Here is a 7,062-nt window from a genome sequence, read left to right as displayed (position 1 = left end):
AAACCTCCTAAGGAACATGACAATGGAAATTGTAATGAGTCACAATTAAAAACAAAATCATTAAACCATTAACAGGCATGTTTTCCTTTATCGCGATTAATTAAGAAATTTGCTGGAAGGATAAGTCTACAAACACAGCAGATGCCCAGTTTGGGAAGTCCCAACTTAATTTACAGATGCCATTTCAATTGCCTGTGTTTGTTTGACAATGGAGGGAGGCAAATTTGAGCAGTGTTCAGACAGGTTTCCAATACATGGAGCCAAAACAAAGGCTAAACCTACAGCCATCCAACTATACCAACCATTCCTTCACAATAACAGGGAAGTTATGATAGATTCAGAACCTGGCTGGCATATGAATATCCTGTCCCATTTCCTCTGGGGAGATTACATTTCGGAAAGCCCAGAAAAGGATGATTTTCTGTTTACATTAGACTTGGATAGGGGTTGTTCACTCCCTCCAAAAAAGTAAATGCGCAATTCGATAGTGTGCATAAGCCTACAAAGTTTATTTGGAAATTTCATGTGAAGAGTTATGTACAGAGAAAATAATTGCACAATAGCAATGGCTTCCAGCAGCTGTCGAGCAATATCCAGCATGCATTGCCTAACTACGCCAGTATACAATGCAGTTGTTTTAGGGTAAGAATGTATTCTTATGAGAAATGTGTATTATTATAATTTTATGAAAAAAAAAAAAAAAATATATATATATATATATATATATATATATATATATGTGTGTATGTGTGTGTGTGTGTTTTCAAATTTCTTAATTTATCTTGTACCATATTATGCTTGCCCCAGCTCAGTTAAGGTTTTTTAAACAGATTTATTTCTAGGCAACATTTTATAACATCAGTAAAGGACAGTGCACTACAATAAGGTGTATATGCATGAGCATGCTATGTCAATGATACTGTTTGACATTTGGATTAAGGATGACTCCATGGTATATTTTAAAAAGATCAGAAGGGTCTTTATTATGGAGTATAGCATTGTACATAAAAGCACTTAGTTCAAACAAACAAGATTCCCTTTTATTTTTTTCAAGTTATTTGTTACATCTACTGTATGACAGTTATACTGTACTCCAAGGCCAGTACTCATATTTATGTTGACAGTTACATAGAGTCCATTAGCATACTTTCAAGTACAGTGCAGAACATTCATCCCTTTGGAAAACACCCAGGGAAATGTGCATGCTCATAGGTGGGCTCCCTCAGTCAGACTGTTTAGATCTGCAGTACTGTATCATTTCTCGCCTCCTCTCCTAGAGCTATTAGGAGCTGTGAGCGTATCCTAGCAACCCAATTCTTGGCTGGCTAATTGCCAGGGAAATACCTGCGGTTGCCATGACCTTGGCTAAACTAGGTCACTGTACAGTCATTTTATTCAGGCACGGATGGAAAGCACCCTAAAAGGCAGAAAGCTGGACCTTGCAAGATTGAAGCTGGCAATATGATTGTCTCCACACATGCTCCCACTTCAAGAGTATGTAAGGTTGTTCTATAAAAATAAAAAATAAAAAAAAACAAACTGGATTTACCAAACATCTTTAAATTGCCTTTGTGAAGAACAATGTACACTATATGTATGCATAGTCAAGTCACACAGACGCATACACACACACACACACACAACCTTTAAGAGCTACAGCTGCAGTGATGTTTGTCTGGGTTGATTTATTATGGTTTCCCCTGAGACCATAATAACCATATTTGTCAGCTTTTTTTGGGTGGGAATGATGGCTTGAAAGAAATATGAAAAACTATTGAGAATTCAGAAGTTCCCCTACATTCAGTTATATCACGTTTTATAATGTTTTGCAAAATAAATTTAATTTATTTATCAAGTATTTATACGTACTCCTTGCAAGTTCCGTTTTTATGTGACTTCTTATGCAAACAGCAGCAGTTGCCTGTATTTACTACGCCATGGTGTCAAACAGTATCCTGTCCTGTGCTTGGTTTCAAGAGCCATAAGGACTCTCGTTTAGAACCTTTGAGGAAAATAAGTGTGCCCGTTAGTCCACAAAAGTACTATATACACCTCAAAATGTAAAAATGGCAATGGACTCTTCAGTGAACACCTTCTTCATTGGCATATGCCTGGGGTGGCCAATTCCATTGTGAAATTATCTAATTTTCTAAATACGTGTTTAGATGAAACCACGATAAGATGTTTCCTTCTGGGACACAGGGGGCGCCTTCGGCTGTCATTCATAAACTTATCAACAAATGTAGCACAGATATCAGTTATTAAATGATAAGGCTAATTAAATAATTAAGAACAGAAGTTGGCATGAAATCCAGAAGTTCAGTACAGGAACACACGCCTTAGGTAACACACCTCCACACACCTCCTCAGGAAGGGGAAATAAGCAGTGCAGTGTATAAATATTTGGACAGTGACACAATTTTAGTTGTTTTGGTTCGGTACTCCAGTCCATTGAATTATAAATGAAATAATAATAAGTGTAGACATGTATTTGAGGATATTTACATGATCCATACTTACAGACAATATTACAGTTTCCCATATTTAAGAGCAGCTCTGACAGCAGCTCTTGATAAGAAAGTGATCTGATCTCCATGGTCCACAGTCACTCTATTTACTCTATTAGCAGTATTCAAAGCCAAACTGTGGAATACACTTCCATTTAAAAGCTTTCAAAGCATGTTTGAGAGTTTATCTGACAACTCTGAAATGTTAAAAAAGGAATCACGTGCACTCTAAAACATTAGACTGAGTGTTAACTGAGCTTTACAAAAGGTTGGAGAATTCCAAGCATGGAGGGCTCGGTCGAGCCGTTAAACCTCAGTGAAGACCTGAGAAAATCAGACAACCTGCTCTCCAAATAATGGCCTCAATTCCAAGATGAGGTATAACCACAGGAGATTCCCTGACACTCAAGAAGTTTCTCTGTTATACACTGTGCTTATTTTGGGGAAATATTTCCTTTTTTCAAGGGTGAGTAAGTCGCAAAGTATAAGGTGAGGATAGACACATTCAGCCGAAAGAAAAAAAAAAAAAACAAGGTAAAAAAAGAAGGAAAGGCAATCTCAGTGTGTCTTGACAATCTAGAATTGGCACCCCACCCCCCAGCTACTGTGAAATTCAGCCCACAGACGTTGTCCAATCATCCGTGAAATCCCGTAGCTTTACTCCTGGACATCCATGAAAGCAGAAGTGGCACAACTCGATCCACTGATCAGGTTCGGTGAAGCACTTAATCAGAATCCTTCATTAGACAGCGGGTCCCTGTTCCCATTATTTTGTTAATGCTGCACTCCACTGGGAGAAGCCGGTGACCTTGAGAGAGCAGAGGTCGCGGAGAACAAATGGGCTTGTGGCGCGGGGCATGACTTGAAAATAGAAAGTGCCAGAGCTGCTGTTTACACGTTTTGATGTGTGGACACTGTGGCCGGCTCTGAACGCTGATTGAAAGACAAATAGCCGAGCGTGTTGTGAAGTGCGATTTGTGTATGCCAGGATTTATTGAATATACTCACGGTTAAATATTTTTCACTGCAGCACTGACTGAAAGGTAGCTTCATTTCAAAGCCAGCATTGACAGTTTAACGCAATGAAGACACTTATTTCGAAAACAAAATAAATACAAAAAAAGCACAGTAGCTTCAGTTGTTTATATTTATATGAAAAATAGTAAATCTGTACACAGGTAGCTTTGGTTATCCTAAATATGACATGTAGTGATTTTGGAAATCTGCAAATTTGAGTGTAATAATAATTCAGCTGGCTCTATTGGGTTGTGATGATGGATCCATATCTCTTCGCCATAGATTAATTGGGAAAATCGACATGCACAGAACTGGATATGTTTTCCATTAATGCAATTGTTAAAATATTGATCCAGCCAGCACCTAATTTGGTACTAGTGGTTAACCTGATGAATGGCAACAATCAGTTGTATTTGTGCAGAATGGACAGCTTTTGACCGTAAAAACCTTCACTCATCTATAAAAGAAAACAAGCCCCTTATCCCAGATACCAAGGATGATTTAGCAGTCCAATTCAATTTTCTCTCCCTCTAAAAAGAACTGAGGCATTGCTTTTAAAGCAAGACTTCATTCTCATCAATTCACATTTTTTCCCTAGGTATTCTGTCTGCCATATGCATGAGATCCTTCAGCTATTAAATGTCCCTGCGAAGTCTGGCATTAGAGGAAACTGAGGTATGTTAATGGAGTCCATGGTGATTGAACCCTTCTCATAAGAATGGGCGTGAAATGCTAAAATGGTCATTTCAGTAGTCGGATTCCTTATAATTAAATTTGTTTTCAAATTGTACACGAATGTCAGAGGTTGTAACAAGTAGCCCTGGAAGCTGTATACATTCCAATGTCACATGGACAAACGTACAGAAAGGTGACACAGATACATTTTACTGCCCAAGAGTGTTGATTAGTATGAAATGGCAATGGAAGCTTTCTTCAAGTCTTCCAGAATGATCTGACTTCTAAACACTGTTTGTTTAATCCAGCCATCTATGACACCTCAATGTCAATTTTTAGTTGTTTCTTGTGTGCTAGTCTCTTTGCACGTGCAGTACAAGAAACTAAAACCTAATGAATAGTAGAAATGACATTTAATGAAAAAAGAAGCCTAAACCTAATTTTTTAAAAACTGCACTGCCTTCATGTTCACAATTTCTGTTGTGAGAAAATCATAAAATCATTTTTGATATAGCAAAATGACATCTTGAACTTCAAACACAATTTATAAATCTAACAAATTCTTAATTTTATGACAACTTTTTGGTAAACAGTAACTTGTACTGACAATTATTATTATTTTGTCACTTCTTGTTCATCATGACCAACATCATCATCACCATCATCGCCACCACCATTATCACCACCACCACCATCATTCTTCTCATTTCAGATTTCCCTAGAGTTGTTTATGGGTTGAAAACAGTTCTTCGCCCCTGTCAGCTCCACCTCCACAAAGATTGATACACTCAACGTGAAATTTGAAAATAATCAAGATAAATAGCTGGGGCCCATTTCACGGCTGCCGTTGCCCTCCCTCACAGTTTGTAATTGCCCATCAAACATCGCAGTCACGGTGTGCTCCCCAGGGCACTGTTACCCGTCTCCGCGTTTACACAGCGGGCCGCTCTGCCGCCACTCCCCGCTCGCAGCCCGCAGACTGCAGCTGCACCGACTGCACGCCCGGCTCCTGTAATTAATCGCAGAGGTGGGAAGATGGAGATTGTTTTCTAAATTGTCTTTCATACGTCTTTCTGAAGTGGCCGATTTCGCTGACCCCCCACACAACGCAGGTTATTAAAATCAACAATATTTTTTTTTCTTCTAGAAAGGATAATGACTCTGTTGACAAAGTGTTGGGGAAAACATAAGAAATAAAGGCCATTTTTTGTTCTACATAATGCGAGATGAATGAATGAATGACTGCATTTGTGTAGCACTTTTCCGAACGCTCAAAGTGCTTCACAGTGATGATGGGGAACTCACCTCAAGCACCACCAATGTGTAGCACCCACCTGGGTGATGCACGGCAGCCATTTTGCGCCAGAACGCTCACCACACATTAGCGAAGGTGGAGAGGGAGAGAACTTTTTTTTTGCCAATTAAATCAGGGGATGATTAGGTGGCAAGTTTGCGAGAGCCAGATCTGGAATTTAGCCAGGACCCCGGGGAACCCCCTACTCTTTGCGATAAGTGTCATAGGATCTTTAATGACCACAGTGAGTCAGGACCTTGATTTAACGTCTCATCCGAAAGACGGATGTTCTACATAATGTGGGATGGACTCTTTGCTAGTTCTTTCCTTCAACATCTTATAACATGGGTGGGCGATTCCAGTCATGGAGGGGAGTGTTTTTCTTTCTACCAATTATTCTGGTAAATGAGCTAATTGGCTGTACACACCAACACTGGTTCACTCGTAGATTAGATCACAGCAAATTGTTTCATATAGGGACACACAAATAATCTCTCACTGTCATTCATACACATACAGTAGGTGCCAAAATGTGCTAAAATGTGGCTAAAATGTTGTAGATGTTAGTGTTAAATAAGTAATTAAGGTCAGAGCTTGGCATGAAAACCAGGTACAGCCCTCGTTGCCCACCAGTCTAATAATCACCCTTTTTCTCCAGAGTGGATGAACTTCATGGTGTCATCAGGGCCTGCCTGACCTGCGGATTCTGTGCACTGTGGCACTGTATTCCAAAGGCCCTGACTGACAGGGGCCCTCAAAAAATATTAAAAGAGGATTAATAACCTATATGTAAGTTATTGAAGTTGTCATTCAAATATTTTATTTACAATGTACTAATAAAACAAATGTTTTTTTTTTCTCTCCTTTTCTTGGGGTGGTGGGTCCCAATAGGGAGATCTTTCCATGGGGCCCAAAATCCCTGTTTGCACCTCTTTCTGTGCAGTTACAAAAGAGGATCAAGCCACAGGCACAGAGAAGGCTGTGTCTATGATCACATCATCAACCACCTGAAAATGTTTTTTGTCTGATTCTGAATTCTGATTTGTCTGACAGAGAAAATAAATCTAAGCCAATTACACATCCATAACTTTTATTGAAATGGAATGATGTTAAATCAAACAGGAACTGTACAATACTGTACCAAGGATTCATTTATTTTGACATGCTATCTTTAAGAACCACTACTGTATTTTTAGCTGCAGCAAACACAAAATGTATTTGCTTCTGGGTTTTCAGAATGTTGAAAAATGTATATATTGTACTGTATTCCATCAAGCTGCTCTGATAGAATGTGACATTTTAAAAAAGTTTAGTTTGGCAACATATTACAGTATAGTGACCCATGTATTCAGTCAGGTCTGCTAAGCAATCTTAAGGGAAAAAAGTTTGTGTTGTAATATGCCACAATACTCATTAGAATTTTAAAACTAAAAAGTTGAGAACTTTGAATCCAAAAAATCATGTTACAAATAAAATGATGACTTATACAGTAATTCCTAGTTACCCGATTATATAGTGTAGGGTGCCAATCACGCACTTCATAGAGGAAACTGTAAATTAGGAGGTGAC

The 7,062-nt window shown here is 38.7% G+C and overlaps 1 long non-coding RNA gene across 1 annotated transcript; it reads left to right on the top strand.

Moving 5' to 3' along the window:
- The first annotated feature begins 4,120 nt into the window (after window positions 1-4,120).
- On the top strand, window positions 4,121-6,781 carry LOC135247373 (uncharacterized). The gene is made up of 3 exons (XR_010328206.1): window positions 4,121-4,199; window positions 6,152-6,282; window positions 6,385-6,781. It is a non-coding gene; the product is annotated as an uncharacterized LOC135247373 (long non-coding RNA).
- The last annotated feature ends 281 nt before the right edge of the window (window positions 6,782-7,062 follow it).

Source organism: Anguilla rostrata, chromosome 2, assembly GCF_018555375.3.
Source record: "Anguilla rostrata isolate EN2019 chromosome 2, ASM1855537v3, whole genome shotgun sequence".
NCBI classification, from domain to species: domain Eukaryota; kingdom Metazoa; phylum Chordata; class Actinopteri; order Anguilliformes; family Anguillidae; genus Anguilla; species Anguilla rostrata.
Note: the sequence above shows the minus strand (reverse complement) of the source record. Positions and strands in the feature narration are given on the sequence as shown.